We start from the raw sequence: 17651 nt of genomic DNA, 5'->3' as shown, positions 1-17651 counted from the left end.
CAGGACCTCTGGAGGAGCAGAAACTGCTCTTAACCACTGAGCCATCTCTCCAGCCTCCTTTTTAATTTTCATTCCGTATGTATGTAGTATGTATGTATGTATGTATGTATGTATGTATTGCATGTGGAAGTGGGGCAATGGGCATATGGAGGTCAGAGGGCATGTGCAGAACCTGGTTCTTTCTTTTAGCACATGGGTCTTGGGTCTTGGGATTGAACTAGGGCTGTCAGGCTTGGCTGTAGGCTCCTTTACCAGCTGAGTCATTTCTCCTGACGAAGCACTTTCTCCCTGAGCCTGGTTGGTCCACAAACATTATAGGCAGAAAGCATGGGGCATGGGGGCGCGGTGATGCATTCTGCTGAGAAACCTGGTTTTGTGGAGCCTGGGAGCCCCTCAAAGGAACTGGAGACCAAGAAAAAGAAAAAAGCAGCCGGAAATCCTCAGTCCAGGAGCCGAATTGGATACAGAATGTGAGTTGGAAAGGAGAAAATGAAATTACATTGGGAAGCTTAAAAGATAAGGCCCGTGCCCCATCCTCTGGGCTGTTGGAGATAAGGATGTCAAATCATTCACAACAGAATTTCATCTTCTGTTTTTCAGCAGCAGTCACAAGGTCAGAGCAATCGTTCTGTACCTGCTGCTGCACAAGCACCTTTGGCTTAAATGTCAGTATGTCAGAGTGGAGCCAGGAAGAGGTTCGGCAGAGATGTCAGCCCTATGCTCCACCATATGGTCCAGGGGATGGTAAACTGTGTTTTCCCTCCCTCCCTCCTTCCCTCCCTCTCTCCCTCCCTCCCTTCTTTCCTTCTTTCCTTTCTTTCTTTCTTCCTTCCTTCCTTCCTTCCTTCCTTCCTTCCTTCCTTCCTTTGTTTTGTTGAGACAAGGACTTATGTAGCCCATGATGGACCAGAGTTTGCTATGTGGCTAAGGATGATTTTGAACTCCTGATCTTCCTGCCTCTACCTTTTGAGTACTCAGGATGCAGATGTGTACTAACATGCTCAGCTATTTTTGTGTTTGGGGAAACACAGGGATGGTTTGAGATACAGGGTCTCAAGTATATCCCAGAGTGACCTTGAATTATTTTTTAAAACTTACTTTATTATTATTATTATTATTATTATTATTTACATGCCACATTTGAATGCATATGTAGAGCTCAGGGGACAAACCTGTGGAGTCAGTGTTCTCTTTCCACCTTTACACAGGTTCTAGGGATAGAACTCAGGATGCCACACATGGCAAGTACTGTCTTGCCTGATCCCTGGCCTTGAACTCTTGACCCTTCTGTCTTTATCTCCTAAGTGCTGGGGTTACAGGAATGCTCTACCATGCCTTGCTTACAGGTTTCTAATTTCCACAGGATTCAGATCACATAGTCCAGGAGACAGAAAGCTTTTGAGTGTTTGATGTATCCACACCCCTTCATCTGTTTTGGTGTCAAGCTGGCTTGGGTTTCACAGCTGAACAATGTGCTCCTAACTGGGAGACAGTATGAGCAATCAGTTCTTCTGTGAAGGCTTATCAAAGCTTTCAGAGGAAACACTGGGGCCTGGGGATTTCATATTTAGAACATAAAAAAAAAGGTTCCTGGGTCTAGAGAGATGGCTCAGCAGTTAAGAGCACTAATTGTTCTTCCAGAGGTCCTGAGTTCAACTCCCAGCAACCACATGGTGATGCAGAACCACCTGTAATGGTAATCTAATGCCCTCTTCTGGTGTGTCTGAAGAGAATGATAGTGTACTCATATACATAAAATAAATAAAGAATTAAAAAAGTTTCCTTTATTATTTTTAATTTTGTGTATGTATATGTAGGTCTCTGTGTGGTTATTTGTAGAGTGCAGTGGGCCACAGAGGCCAAAAGAGTGCAGTGGAACCCTCCTAGGGCTAGAAGGATAGGTAACCATGAACCACCTGACACGGCTAGGAATCAAACTTGAGCCTCTTCAGCCTCTTTAGTAACCTTTTGATGAGAGAATCAACTTCCTTAACAGGCACAGGGACATCTGGTGGAGCCTCTGCACTTCTGGTCAGATTTGGATTGTAGTCTCCTTTCCTAAGCAAATGTCCTCGGGGCCTGAGAATACCATGGTGCTAGGCCAGCTCCTCTCTGCCTGAGTGGGGTTCAGACTCAATGAGACCTTTGATGTCAGAGGCTAGGGGTATCTGCTTAGCTAGATGTGTTGGTACAGGCCTGTGATTCCAACCCTTGGGAATCTGAGAAAGGAGGGTCTGGAATTTGATGCCAGCCTATGTTACCCAAGTTCCAGTGACATAGGGAGACCATGGCTCAATTGAGACAGGGAATGCAGGGAGAGACAGCTAGGATAGAGGAGCATTTGAAGGATGGTGTAGAAGTCTAGTACAGAGGAAAATCCCTAAAATATATAAAGGCAATCCTATTGAAGTTTCCTAATAATGGGGGTGATAGCGTCCCAACTGGCCATCTCTTCTCATCAAACAAGTCTTCCAGTACCAGGACTGAGTTGCATTCAACTGAGTTGTTGGCTAAGGGGGTTCCATGGAAATCCCCAAACAACTTAGGCTGATATGAAGATAATAGACTGTTCTCTGTAAAGTTGTCCTATTGCCAAGGAAAACATTCACACAACTCACTGAACATGGAGATATCAAGTTGGAGCCTGCATGGAACCTTCACCCCTACGTTCTAGTGTCTTTGGTACAGGAAGGTACTCTGCAGGCTACCAATAGAGAAATGTAAACACCACTCCAGATAAAAACCCTTTGATTTACAATATGGCCTGCCTTCAAGATATGCTCAGGCAATGGTGGTGTAGAACTTGCGACAATAGCCAACCAATGTCTGATTTAACTTAAGGCCCACTCCAAGAGACAGAACCTACAGTTGACAAAGTTTGAGTGGTCAAGAGCCAGAGACTAAATAACCAAGAGACCTAGGGTAAAAGCAAATACTGCTGGTCTAAAAAGAAATAAGTAAACAGCAACAACAATAGTAAGAAGTAACAACAAAATTACTTCTAGTGATACTCTGCCATATTCAGATGGGTGCCGTATTCAGCCGTCGTCAGAGAAGCTCCCTCTTACAGTAGATGAAAACAAATACAGATACCTACAGCCAGACATTATGAAGAGAGAGAGAGAGAGAGAGAGAGAGAGAGAGAGAGAGGAGAGAGAGAGAGAGAGAGAGAGAGAGAGAGAGAGAGAGACCTTGGAGCTCTAAACGGGATGTGCCCATTAAATACCTTCTCTCAGAGCTTAGGGACTCCCTTGGAATAGAAGATGGAAAGATTGTAAGAGCCAGATGGAGGACACTGGGAGAACAAGATCCTCTAAATTAACTGAACAAGGCTGAAGCAACCTACATGGCACTGCGCCAGGTTCCCTGTGCATACATTATAGCTTCTGCCTTAGTATTTTTATGGGATTTTTGGTGTATGAATAAGGGGGTCTCTGATTCTTGTGCCTAGTCTTTTTGTTTCGTTTTTCCTCATACAATGTATCCTAATTGCAGTTTTCCAGTCTTCCATTCATCTCAGTCCACCACCAACTCCCCTCTCCCAAGATCCATTTCCCCTCCATTTTCTCTTCAGAAAAGAGCAGGTCTTCCAGGGATATCAACCAAAAATGGCATTACAGGTTACAATAAGGAACAAACCCTCCAATCAAGGATGGGCAAAGCAACCCAATAGGAGGAAAGGGGGCCCAAGAGCAGGTGAAGGAGTTAGAAAAACTCTCACTGTTAGGAGTCCTACAGAAACACCAAGCAACAACTGTAGCATATATATGCAGAAGACCTGGCACAGACCCTTCTGTTGGGTGGCTTTGTCCAACTTTGATGTTATGGTTTATATTTTATTTTGTCATGTTTGGTTGTTGTCGTCTAGAAGATCATTCTTTCCTAATGAGAGATAGGAAAGGAGTGGATCTGGAGGGGAGGGGAAGTGGGGAGGGACTGTGAGGAATAGAGTGAGGGGAAACTGGACTCCAGATACATTGTATGAGAGAACAATCCATTCTTAATACATGACGAAAGTCAAAAAATAAAAGAAGGTAATGCAAACAGTTATATACATACTCAACTTTTACAGCTTTCCAGGGTAAGTCCTGGGTCTCAGTCCTGGGCAGGCCCTGCTATCAGGCAGGGTTTGGCACTTAGAGTATATTGTGTTTGGATTTGGGGCTTCCTACCTGCAGCTCCCTCCTGCTTGTGACCTCCTCCTCACCCCACACCCTTCTCCCAGGACACTTGAGTCTTGGAAGCAGAGCCTACCGCCAAGAGGTGATCCCTTCCATTCCTGCTTGGTTTCCTCTTTCCCCATTCCTTTAAAGAGTTTTTTTTTCCCAAGCTGGGAAAGTACGCAACAGGCTGAGGCAGGAGGACCCCTATAGGGCTGAAGCCAACCTGAGCTGCTTGGTGAGTATTAGATCAGACTGGGCCACTGAGCAAGACACTCTCTTGAAACAAAACATATCTCTCCAAAAGCATCTCCTCCAGAATCTTCACTGAGTTCTCCGTGAGTCTGTTCTGTAGAAGTCATTTGCAGTATCTAGAACCCAAGCTGGTCAGACGGCCTGTTGCAGCCCTGGCCCAGCACTTGGACTGCTAGCTCTTCCCTGCTTTGCTTTGCACCACTGATCGCTGGCAAGACTGTAGAGTAAGTGTCATGAAAACAGACACACTCACAGATCTCGCCTCAGAAGGAATCAGAGACAAATATGAGTGACCATAGCCTGGGAACACAGATGCAGGTCATTATAAATACCACTGTGGTAACAGTTTGATGATGTTTTAACAGTAACAGAACAAAGAAAGTCACAAATGAATACATTTTCAAATACCTAGGTGGAAACATCAGGTAGGCAGGTTGCAGAACAGAGGGGGAGCCTCTCCTATCAGTCTTAGACTCTATCTGATGACATTTTTTAGCCTTTAGGAGGAGGTCAGTAGAAGCTAGAGGCCCTTTAAGTCAATGCACTTCAAAATAATTTGTTAGGTCATACACAGGATAGGCTTTCTATGGGGCTAAGTATTGCCCAAGTTACCTTGGCTCTGGATCTGCAACATTCCAGCTCCCCACAATCACAGAAGCTCTTATCAGTCAATCAGCTTGTAGAAGCTTTAACAAAGGTGTGACTTTTTCCCCCCTGAGAATTTCCGTTCATTCATGTCTCCTGCACCCCTGCCTATTTGTATTGTATAGATCTCAATCTGAACAGAATGTTCTCATGTTAGAAAACCAGAATGAAGGTAACTGAAAAGGTGAAGCAAAGAAAATGAGGTGGAATTCACAAGGGAGCAATAATGAAATTCAACATATTTCCTGAGTCCGTTTAAGGAATGCAGCTGATAAAACTGTACTTAGAGGAAAACCAGCCATTGTGACAGGGAGGAAGGAGAGAATGGAATGAGCAGATAGTCACCCATTACTGGAATTCAAATGTAGTTTTAAAAATAATGCAGGGCTGGGCTAGGGACATGGCTTAGCCAGTAAAGTGTATGGTGTATATGAATGAAGACGTGAATTCAGGTACCCAGAATCCATGTGAGGGCTTCTACTTGTAAGCTCAGCACTAGGGCTGGAGGGAAGAGAAGGGACCCTGGAGGCTCACTGGCTATCCATTCAATCCAAATCAGTGAGCTTCCAATCGGTGAAAGACTGTCTCAAAATACAAAAGGGGGAATTGGAAAGCTGCCTCAAAAGTTAAAAGTGCACCGTGCTCTGCAGAGGACCAGAGGCAGGTCACCAGTGCCCACGTCAGTGGTCCAAACCACTTTTAGCTCCAGGCCCAGGGATACAATGCCTTCTTCTGGACTTTATGGGCACCTGTAGAACACAAGCATTCAGGCGCACATGCCACATGATAATAAGATAAATCTAAAAAATAAAGGTAGAGTTAGACACGGTGGTGAATACCTTTAATCCTAGCACTTGGGAGGCAAAGGCGAGGAGGATCTTTGTGAGTTCAAGGCCAGCAAGTGCCAGCAACATAGTAAGACTGTATCTCAAAATGAATGAAATAAATAAAAGTAGAGAGTAATCAAGGAAAAGATCTGACTTGGATTTCTGCTGTCACGCACATATGTTCACACATGCACACACCCACACTAACAAGTCAATACAGCACATTCGCACACACAAATGCGTGCTCATGGTAGGGATAGAACCCAAGGTATTGTGCATGGCCAGGAAGGCCTCTGCCTCTGAGACATTCTCCAGTGCCAAAATAAACATAAATAAAATTCAGACAAAGGTGTATTAGAAATGCTCACAAGACTTACAGACAAATTCTATGGGAAGACTAAGAACGACAAATTCTGAAGAGACAGAGCCAGGGCATTTTGACAACAACTCACGTTGCCCCTAAGAGAAAAAGGCCTCTAAGCTGCTGAACCTAGTGTTTAAACACAGAAAGGCTGCAAGCTGCTCCCTGCCAAATACACTGAAACTGTCTTAGAAACAAATGGCTCTCAGGGAAGTTGACGCCCCATGTGACTCAGGCAGCAAAAGAAAGCCGACTGCTCTTGTAGCAACAGATGACACCTGGTGACTTCCTACAAAAGGCCAAGGATCAGAACTCTCCACCAGGGTGTGCTTTTGAATTTTCCATATCGTTTTATGAGATCACTGTATCTTCAGTACTTGTGATGGTTAATATTGTTGTCAAGCTAGGAGACAAACTTCTGGGCATGTCTATAAAGGGAGATTCTAGACTAGGGTTAACTGACCCACCCTGAATAAGGGAAGGGGCATCATTTTATGGGTTGGGGTCCCAGACTGAATCAGAAAAAAGAAAGAAAGCTGAACACCAACATTCATCTCTTTCTGCTTCCTGATTGGGCATAATGTGGCCAGTCACCTCAGGCTCCTGCCACCATGCTGCCCTCCCACTCCTGATGAAGAGTCCCTCAAACTGGGAACCAAATAAACACTTTCTTTTGGAAACATTTTATTGTAGCAAAGAGACAGACAATAAATGGATGTGGAACCATTCAATACAGAAGAGGCTCACGCTCTTCAAGTCAGGGCAGGATTTGTAAAACTTGCATCAAAGAGCAGTATGGTCAAGAATGACCTCATGGTTAGTGAACCTTCCCTGTTTCTGCTACACATGGAAACAAGCAAGGGACAGACAAGCAAGGGACAGAGATCGAAGACAGGAGCAATAAAGAGGACAGGCTAGGGATTTGTCTCACCAGGAAGTAAGTGTGGCTGGGAAACAACTCACCTGTTGCTGGGATTTGTCTTCATCCAGAACACACACCACACCTGGATGATGTCTCAATACTCACCTGTCTGTCCACTTTTAGTTATCTCCTCAGTCAACAGAGGCTCCTCAGTTTGCTCACGGGAGCCCCAGGAGCTGGAAGGCACTCATCCAAAGCTTATCTGGAGCAAGGTTCCACCCTAAGCCCACCCACATCCCTGATCTCACCATTGCACTCAAGGGACTGCAATGCCGAGTGCTTCTTGTGCTGATGGGGAAAACCTAAGTTAGTCAGAAAAATTTGTTACATTTCATTACAGGCCTAGTTGGCATGTTTTTAAAGAGTCTGCTTTCTTTTTTTTTTTTTTTCGAGACAGGGTTTCTCTGTATAGCCCTGGCTGTCCTGGAACTCACTCTGTAGATCAGGCTGGCCTCGAACTCAGAAATCCGCCTGCCTCTGCCTCCCAAGTGCTGGGATTAAAGGTGTGCACCACCACCGCCCGGCAAGAGTCTGCTTTCAAAATGAGATTCCTTGTTCATATGTTCTGACTCTCTGGTTTGGAGACTGTAGCAGCTATTTTTCTTGTTGCTGGGACAAAATACCAGATAAAAGCAACTTAAGGAAGGAAAGGTTTACCTCGGCTCACAGTTTGAGGGTGTGGTACATCATGACGGGGAAGGCGTAGTGGCGGGAGTGTGAGGCAGCTGGTCACATCATATCTGCAGTCAGGAACCAGAGAGAGATGAATGCTGGTGTTCCGCTCTCTTTCTCCATTTTATTAAGCTTAAAGTCCATGAGTGGGTGTGATCCACATTGAAGGTACACATTAATTATCCTAGTCTAGAAACTTCCTCTGAGACAAGCCTAGAGTTTTCCTTCCATGGTGATTCTAAATCCGGCAGCGTTGAAAAGCAAGATTAGCTGTCATATACCCAAACATACAGACTTGCCCATTTGTGTAGGTCCTTGTGTGATTCCTTCCACTTATGTTCTGCATCCTGGCCACTCTGCAGTCTGGCTTGCTCAAGGTTTCCTCAATAGATTTGAGCCTCAGAGGGCCCTGATATAGGCCTTTTGACTGCTGCCCCTGGGCTGCAGCCCTCACTTCCTCTCAAAAGATACACACCTGGCCTTCTGGGTCTAGACACACCCTTCCTCTCACTGCCCCCTAAGAAAGCACAGCGACTGTTCTTCAGGGCTCACTCTGGCTGTAATCATTTCTTCTCTCTCAGTATCAGGAAGGCATAAGGCCTCCCCTCCTGGCAACAACTGTGGCTACTGGGGTGGCTCTGGCTACAGGTCTGGGGGACAAAGCAAGGCCCTTTCATTCTGTCCACTCTATTGTTTATATTTTTCTTCATCAATGCCACAGACATGTACTTTAGAATTATGTCTAGGATTTTTTTATTACCATTACTGATAATGTATTTGTTTTGAGACAGGGTCTAATTTTGTAGAATGACCTGGAACTCACAGAAATCCTCCTGCTTCCTTCTGAGGGATGGAAATGTAGGTGTGAGCTACCATACCAAACTGATGTGTGTATGTGTGTGTGTGTGTGTGTGTGTGTGTGTGTGTGTGCGTGCCTACAAATGCCAGTAGAAGGCAACAAACAGATCTTTATGGAGCTGGGGTTATATGGAGTGCTGTGAGCCAACTTCTAAGGGACTTGGGAACTGAACTCAGGTCATCCAGAAGAGCATTTAATACTATTAACCACTGATCCATCTCTCCAGTCCTGAAGCCAGCACAGTTAAGTGTGTGTTCTGTTGTCCTCATGTGCAGAGGTGTGCTCTAACTTGCTCTTATGTCACTGTGGGTTACCTTTTGCCCTGGACTCTTGCTAGGTTTGCTTGCTTTTTCCCCCCTGTAGATTCTCTTGGGTTTCCTGCAACAGCCCCGTCACCTGAGAATAAAACGATTTTCTTCTCACTTATTTTACACAATTTTTCCTTACATATTGACTTTTTTTTTTTTAACTCCTACTCCCAGTCTGGCTGAACTTCTACTAGAACTACAGAAGAAAATAGTGACTGTGGGAATTTTGTCCTCTCTTCCTTCCTTTCTACCTTCGTTCCTTCTGTCATCCCTCCCTCCCTTCCCCTCCCCCCTCCCCCCTCCCTCCTTCCCTCCCTCCCTTCCTTCCTATTCTTTCATTTTCTTTTTTTTGTTGTTGTTTTTTGTTTTTGTTTTTTTCGAGACAGGGTTTCTCTGTGTAGCCCTGGCTGTCCTGGAACTCACTCGGTAGACCAGGCTAGCCTCGAACTCTTGAACTCAGAAATCCGCCTGCCTCTGCCTCCCAAGTGCTGGGATTAAAGGCGTGCGCCACCACTGCCTGGCCTCATTTTCATTTTTAGACACAGTCTTATATTCAGGTGATGGTGGTGGTGCACACCTTTAATCCAAACACTAGAGAGGCAGAGGCAGGCAGTTCTCTGAGTTCTAGTTCAGCCTAATCTACAGAGCAATTTCAAGTACAGCCAGGGCTACATAGTGAAACCCTGTCTCAAAAACAAAACAAAAAACAAAATAAAACAAAAACAAACAGACAAAAACCCCAAAACCCCAAAAACCAAACCAAAACAAAAACACCACCAACAAAAACAAAAGCAAACAAACAAAAAAACTCCAAAATCAAAACCAAACTAAACCAACCAAACAAAAAAAGCCAAAAGGCCATAGCTTAAGCTGGCCTGGAACTCAACAATGAATATTTAATCACAGTGATTATCAAAACACTAAGAAGTATTTATTTATTTGTTTATTTAGGAAGGACACACTTGTGCTTCGGCTTGTGTGTGGAGGTCAGAGGTCAGACAACCTCCAGGGGTCACTTCTCCCTCCACCATGTGGGTTCTGGTATTCCACTCAGGTGGCCAGGCTTGCAGCAAGTGCCTTCACCTGCTGAGCCATCTCTCTTGCTACCCAACAGACTTTGGGGCAGTTAGTTGTTATCAAATTAAGAAAGTTTCCTTCATGTGGCTGACAGCTCAGCAGTTAAGAGCACTGGCTGCTCTTCCAGAGGACTAGAGTTCAGTTCCCGGCACCCACAAGGCAGCTCACATCGCTGCACCTCCAGTTCCATGTGGAGGTAAGGGATTTAAGCACGTGATTCTGTGGGGACATTTTATATTAAAACAGTAAATCTGTTGGTGGATTTTCATTTCATGTGTTTGAACATGTGGTGCCGGCTGCTGACTGTTTCAGAAAGTTGTGGCTGGTTGTGGGCTCTATGGTAGGCTTGTTGGGTAGCCTGGTCTATGTGCCAGTTCCAGGCTGAGCTGTCTCTTGCTTCTCATCTGTTCCCAGGTGTGACCAGCTGCAAGCTCCAACACCAAAGCTGGAGCTGCAGCCACCATGCCCACCCCCACCATGAGACTGGGAACTAAAATATATCTTTCTTTCTCTAAGCTGCATCTGCCAGTTTGACAAGAACAGCAACTAATGGTTATGGCTATGGCTGTCATGGAGCCATGAACTACCACACCTCCCAAGATGATGGCAAATCCCTCTAAAACTGTGAGCCACAAGACAGAAAGCAAAGCAGAGCAAAACAAACAAAAAATGCTCCCCACACAAAACAGACAACCAAACAACCAAAAAACTCAACAGCAACAACAAAAACCCTCTACCATTAAATTGCTTCTTTCAAGTGTTTTATAAAAAGAGAAGTAACTAAACTAATACAGATAACAAGAAATATATCAGCATTCACAACTCTCTCTCTCTCTCTCTCTCTCTCTCTCTCTCTCTTCTTCTTCCTCCTCCTCCTCCTCCTCCTCCTCCTCCTCCTCCTCCTCCTCCTCTTCTTCTTCCTCCTCCTCCTCCTTCTTGATTTGGCTTGGTTTTGATCCATGGTTGCCCTGGAACTCATGGAGATCCATTTGCCTCTGCCTCCTGAGGACTGGAATTAAAGGCATACTCCACCTCTCCTGGTTATTTGCTTTGTATTAATTTCTCTCGTGTTAAGAGAATACATGGTTTGGGAGATGGGTCAGTCAGTGAAGGATCCCTTGCAAATGTGGGGCTCTGAGTCTGGTCTACAGAACCCAGGTGTAGAGAAGGAAACCCTAACATGGTGTCGTGCACTTGTAACCTCAGTGTGAGGAAGTGGAAACAGGAGGTCTTACCAGCCTAGCCTACTTGGTGAGCTCTAGGCCAGGGAGAGATTCTATCTCAAACAAACAAAAGTTAGTCTCAGGAATGACACCTGAGGTTGATAGCTGGCCTACACATGCATGAATGTGCACACACACACACACACACACACACACACACATACCTGCATGTACAAGCACATAAGCACACATGATATGCACATACAACCTGCACAACCCAAGGATCATGGACATCTCTTCTCCCATCAGAGGCTGGTTGTCTTCTCTGCTTTATATTAGCACCAGTATTACTAGCAGAGGTTAATATTTTCTTTTCAATTACTTACTGGAAGCTTCTAACTACTAGGGGAATTGACCTTCTGGGGTACTTATGTATTCCATTTTGGTCAATGGTTAACTAGATCTCTTACATAGAAAGGTCCTCTGCATACCAAGATGGTGACATGACTATAATGTAAGACAATATTGTCATCAGGCTCACACCTGGTGATTCATGCACAGCAGGCCCTTGTACGTGCTGAGTACGAAGCATCTTGGTTAATCTCCAAGGTCGCTGTGTGGTTCATACACACTTTATGGAGAGGTGTGCAGGGCATGGACCCTGCTGCTCCCACCCCCGCCTGCAGTGCTCCTTTTAGTTTTTCTTATTAGGTACTGCCTGAGGTTGCTTCATCTTTTCCCTATATTGAGAGGCAACATTGATTCAGTCTCTTCTTGAGGCATCCTCAGTCCCCAGGGAATAGGTTTATTCTATGGCTTTGGATGTCCCAAAAGCCAAAGATTCAAGTGTACCCTAGACTTTTTTTTTCCAAGCTCAGCTCGGAACTGTCATGTGGCTGAAACAGTTGCAAAACTGACAACGATTGCCAGCAGACAAACTGTTCTTTCCTCCGGACTCAGCAATTGCCACAGCTTGGCTATCAGCTGAGCTCAGACACAGGATAAAGGCTTGACCATTTCCCTCAAACCTCAGTCATGATCTATCACCATATTCAGGTAGCTTTTATTAAAAACTAGAGTATGGGGCCAGCAAGAGGGCTCAGTCGGTAAAGGTGCTTGCTGTCAAGTCTAATGACCTGAGTTCAATTCCTGGAACCTACATGATGGAAGGAAAAAAGGAACAAGTTCCTTTCTCCTTCTCACAAGTTGTTCTTTGACCTCCACACATATTCTCTCTTTCTGTCTCTCTCTGTCTCTCTCTGTCTCTGTCTCTCTCTCTCTCTCTCTCTCTCTCTCTCTCTCTCTCTCTCTCTCTCACACACACACACACACACACACACACACTAAAAGTAATAGCATCTTTTTAAAGAACTAGAATATGGCGCTGGAGAGATGGCTCAGTTAGTAAGGCATTTGTTTTGCAAGCATGAAGACCCCAGATCAATCCACAGAATTCACATAAGAAGGCTATGTGTGATGTCACACACCTATAATCCAAGTTCTGGGGAGTCAAAGATAGGCAGATCCCTAGGGCTCAGTGGCAATCACTCTAGTCTTTATGGTGAGCTCCATCCTCAGTGAGAAACCTTGTCTCAAAACATGGTGGTTGGCTTCTGAGAAACAATATCCAATGCTGGCCTCTGGCCTCTACAGGCATGCACACACATGCACCAAAGTGAAAACACACACCCACATACGACCTCTCTGGTCAAAGCTCTGCCTTCCCTGGCTTCCTTCCAAAGCTACAGACTCCTAGGCCACACATGAAGGCTGGTAAGTTTGTGTGAAGAAGTGCCCATCTATAGCAAGCCTGCAGAGAGATAGGATCTCGGGTGCAGACTGCATTTTCTCTTGTTTTTCACCTCAGTTAGGGCCTCAAGCCCAGTCAGTCATGTTGCTGCTGGAGACAGAGGCCCTCAGCCTGCTCCAGTTCTGGTATTCTCACTCTGATTCACAAGGATTACCCAAGGCTTGGGACCTGTGTCTCCCTTTTTCATCTTCTCTGAGGTCAAGTGGGGACCAATCGGAAGTGAGTTAAGATCTGGGTAATCTGTGATCACACCTGGAGCTGGTCTTTTGTATGTTAAAATCTTCCTTCAACACCTAGGGAGAGGTGGGTGAGCTCCACAGAAGCATGTTTACTGGCTTGAACCATTTTTCTTCCATTTAATCCATTAAAACTCAGTTCAATTCCCTATCCTTAAATCTCAAACAGCTTCAGAGACTGAACCAACCAAAGCATGAGTTTCCCTAGTCATTCCTATTTTTAAATCTTAAAACATTTTCTTATGTATATGGGTTTTGCCTGCTTGTCTGTACACCATATGCATGCTTGGTATCTGTCGAGGCCAGAAGAGGGCGTCAAACCCTCTGTAACTGAAGTTACAGATGTGAACCACCTGATGTGGGTACTGACTGGGTACTGAACTCTGACCCTGTACAAGAGCAACAAGTGCTTTTAAGGATGGAGCAGCCTCTTTAGCCCCAGCATAATGAAACTTCTACAAGAGCTACAGAGAGAAACATTGTAACTCTGAGGCTAAACAGATAGTTCACAATCCTGGATAGAAAGCAAGCATTTTTGAATATTTCTATTTTTAATTTGATCTGTAGATGCAGTGCCATCCCAACTAATAAAAATCTCAACAGGCAAGTCAGGAATGGTGGGAGACACCTGCAGCCTAATCATCTGAGAAGCTGAAGACAGAGAAGACAGAGTCTAGTCCAGGTTACATAGCAAGACTCCATCCAAAAAGCAAAAGTAATGACAAAAAAAAATTCAGCAAGATATTTTGAGGAAGTCAAATGAAGTATAAATTTACATGAAAAGGCAGAAGACCCTCCAAATAGCCAACACAATATGGAAGAGAGATACGCTCCAATAGCTTATACTATCTGCCCTCAAGACTGACTACAGGAGCTGGAGAGGTGGCTCAAGGATCAAAAACACTTGCTGTTCTTGCAGAAGACCTGAATTTATTCTCAGTATCCATAAGGGACAGCTCACAGTCATCTATATCAGTGTCAGGGGATGTGATACCCTCTTCTGGCTGCTCTGGACACCATACACACATGGCATACACACAGAGACGTAAGTAAAAAATAAAACCATTTTAAAGATATTACAAAGTTATTGTGTGATATAGGCAAAGGAATAGACAAATAGCTCAATAGATGTTCTATTACCCAGAAAGAGGCTCTCATGATAGAATCCACTGGACTCTGACCAGGGAAGGAAGAATAGTAGGTTTTTTTTTTCACAAATGGTGCTGAACACCTGGACTTCCATAGACAAAGCACAATAAAGACAGAAGAATTCTAGGCACTGACTTTAAAACTTACTTCAAAAGTTATCCCAGGGCTGGGCTGCAGCTCAATGGAAAAGCACAGGCCTAGTTAGCACAAACAAGGTACTGGGTTTGGTCCCAGGACCATGTTAAATAAACACACAGGCAGATAAACAGATAATAGTAGATAAACAAATGGATTAAGGATATAACAAAGCCACAAAATCCCCCCGATAACCAGCTCAGAGAACCGGTTAGCTGGCCTTGGCTTTGCCAGTGACTTAGACAAGACACCAAAGGTGCTGACAATGAGGGAAGGGTTGATAAACTGGGCTTTATTAAAATGTACAACTTCAAGGGGCTGGAGAGATGACTCAGCGGTTAAGAGCACTGGCTCCTCTTTGCAGAAGACCCAGGTTCCATTCCTACCACCCACATCATGGCTCACAATTGTCTGGACATCCAGTCCCAGAGGATCCAATGTGCTCTGACCTCTGTAGATGTAGTATACATACATACATACATACATACATACATACATACATACAGGGAAACACTCACATACATACAATAAGTAATTCTTATTTTTTTAAAGTTTCTAGGCAGAAAACTTTTGTGAAAACATTATCTGATAGTGTATTTGACTCCCAAATATAACAACACTTTTTAAACAATTGCAAAGGGGCTATGAAGATGACTCTGTGGGTAGAGGCACTTGCTGCTGAGTCTGATGACAAATTTGATCCCAAGATTCACGTGCTGGAAGGAGAAAACAGACTCCCAAAAGTTACTCTTTGACCGCCCCCACTCCTCTCTCTCCCTCTCTCTCTCCCTCTCCCTCTCCCTCTCCCTCTCCCTCTCTCTCTCTCTCTCTCTCTCTTTCTCTCTCTCTCTCTCTCTCTCTCTCTCTCTCTCTCTCTGTGTCCCTCTCCTTCCCTCCCTCCCTCTGTCTCTCCAATAAATAAGTATAATAAAGATTTTTCTCAAATTACAAATGGGTGAGGTCGAACACATAACCCCGTAGCGCGGGGTTGTCCAGCATGTACAAACACTAACATAACCTATAGATGACTTATAATATAAGCGAAGGTATAGAAGGATGTCTCACCAGCAAAGATATGCAGATGGCTAATAGGTACATGAAAAGATGCTCAGTATCATATGACGACTAAAGCGAAAATGAGATACCACTGCATACCTATTAGAATAGCTAATGTTCAAACAGTGACATCACCAGGGCCTGACAAGGATGTCACATAGCAGAAAGCATCCCTCACCACTGATGAGCATGCAGAATGGTAAGGCCCATTTGGAAGACAGTTTAGAGATTTCTTCTAAATTTTAACCTCCATAACCACAATAGAACCCATCTAACAACTTCACAGACCTCCTCACAGAAATCTGCACACACATGATGAAAGCACCTGTACTGGTTAAATTTAACTGCCAACTTGATCCAACCTCAATCTCCTGGGAAGAGTCTTATTTGAGGAATTGTCTCCATCAGAATGGCCTGTGGGTGTGTCTGTGATAAGTTGTCATGATTGTAAATTGATGTGGGAAGACTCAGTCCAGTGTGGGGGGTACCATTCCTTAGGCAGGGGGTTCTGAACTAGGAAAAAAGAAATTGAGTTGAGCCCAGGCAAGCAGGCAGCATGCCTCTCTGCTCCTGACTGGGGATGTGATGGGACTCTCTTGAGCTCCTGAGGCTGTGACTTCTCTGCTGTGATGGAATGTAACCTGGAATTATAAACTGAAATAAATCATTTTCTTCCCAAGTTGCTTGGGGGGGGGTATTTTGTCACAATGGAAATGAGATAGCCACTTTATTCATATTATCATATGAATAAACCAATTATCATATTTCTAAACCAAACAAAATGCCTTTTATGAGGTGATTAGATAAATAGCCTATGATGAAGCCATATATGATGGATATAAAGAATCAGATCATGAAAGACAATGGAAACACATGCTTTCAAGTGAAGAGGACAGTCTAACATGATTCCAGCTCCCGGATCTGTGCATAAGGCAAAACCAAGGAGACAGCACCATCACTGGGTGGGGTTGGGGGTGGAGTAGGGAAGAGGTGAACAGGGGGATTATGAGATGTCTGAAGTGGGAAAACTCTTCAGCTCTGTATCTCTGTGGTAGGAATACAACAGCAGCATGTCAGGAAGGATTAGACCCTTAGCCAATGGTCAGCACCATAGAATCTCGCACAGTGGTCCACTATAGGAACAGAATTCACTTCTTCATTCTCAAAATCATCAATTTGGAGGTTCTGGGGATCCTGGGACTTCATGCATGTATGGCAGGCACTGTACATTGTTAATTAGCCCAAAGCAAGCAGGAGTTGGGGTAGGAGAGGCATCTGTGGTTTGGCCTAATCTCACAAGCTTTTTCTAAGTGCTGTTTCTGCAGACTGAGTATCAGGTAGCCCAGGTTGGCCTTGACCTCCAACAAATGACTCTCCTTTCTCTGCTTCCCAGTGCTGGGAATACAGGTGCATGTAATATACCTTACACACACATACCCAGCTCTCCTTTTCATATTAAAAAATATTATGTCTGTACATGGGTGTGCATGTTTGTGTACACACAGAACTCAGGGGAGAACAGCAAATGTGTCACTCCCACCTATTTCTTTAGGGCAGGGTCTCTCCATGAACCTGAAGCTCAGGTTGTCTCAGCCAGTGTGAAAGCCAACAAGCCCAGCTATCTTTCTGTCTCCATCCTCCTTGGAGCTGGGGTTCACAGCATGCTACCTTGTTGAATGAGTCCTGGGAGATGAACTCTTTGCACAGTAAGCACTCTTAACTGCTAAACCCTCTGTTCAGACAGTATCTTTTTTTTTTTTTTGAGATCTATTATAATATCAGTCTTGCAACCACAAGGGCTTGGGTTCAACCCACAAATAAACAGGATCTTGGGGCTAGACACCATGATCCAGGCACGAGCACAGGCAGCTGAGGCCTTGCCTCCAGAGCCCAGCCTGGTCTTCTGACTACTGTGCAGCAACAAGCGTGGGTGGGCTGGCACTTTGCTATCTGGTTGCATTTGTTACACAGCAACAGAGCACTGATGTAACACGGAGATTAGCAGACAGGAGCCAG

The sequence above is a fragment of the Grammomys surdaster genome, unplaced genomic scaffold (genome assembly GCF_004785775.1).
Source record: "Grammomys surdaster isolate TR1022 unplaced genomic scaffold, NIH_TR_1.0 125603, whole genome shotgun sequence".
Lineage (NCBI taxonomy): Eukaryota > Metazoa > Chordata > Mammalia > Rodentia > Muridae > Grammomys > Grammomys surdaster.
The sequence above is the reverse complement of the archived record's forward strand: the minus strand, read 5'-3'. Positions refer to the sequence as shown.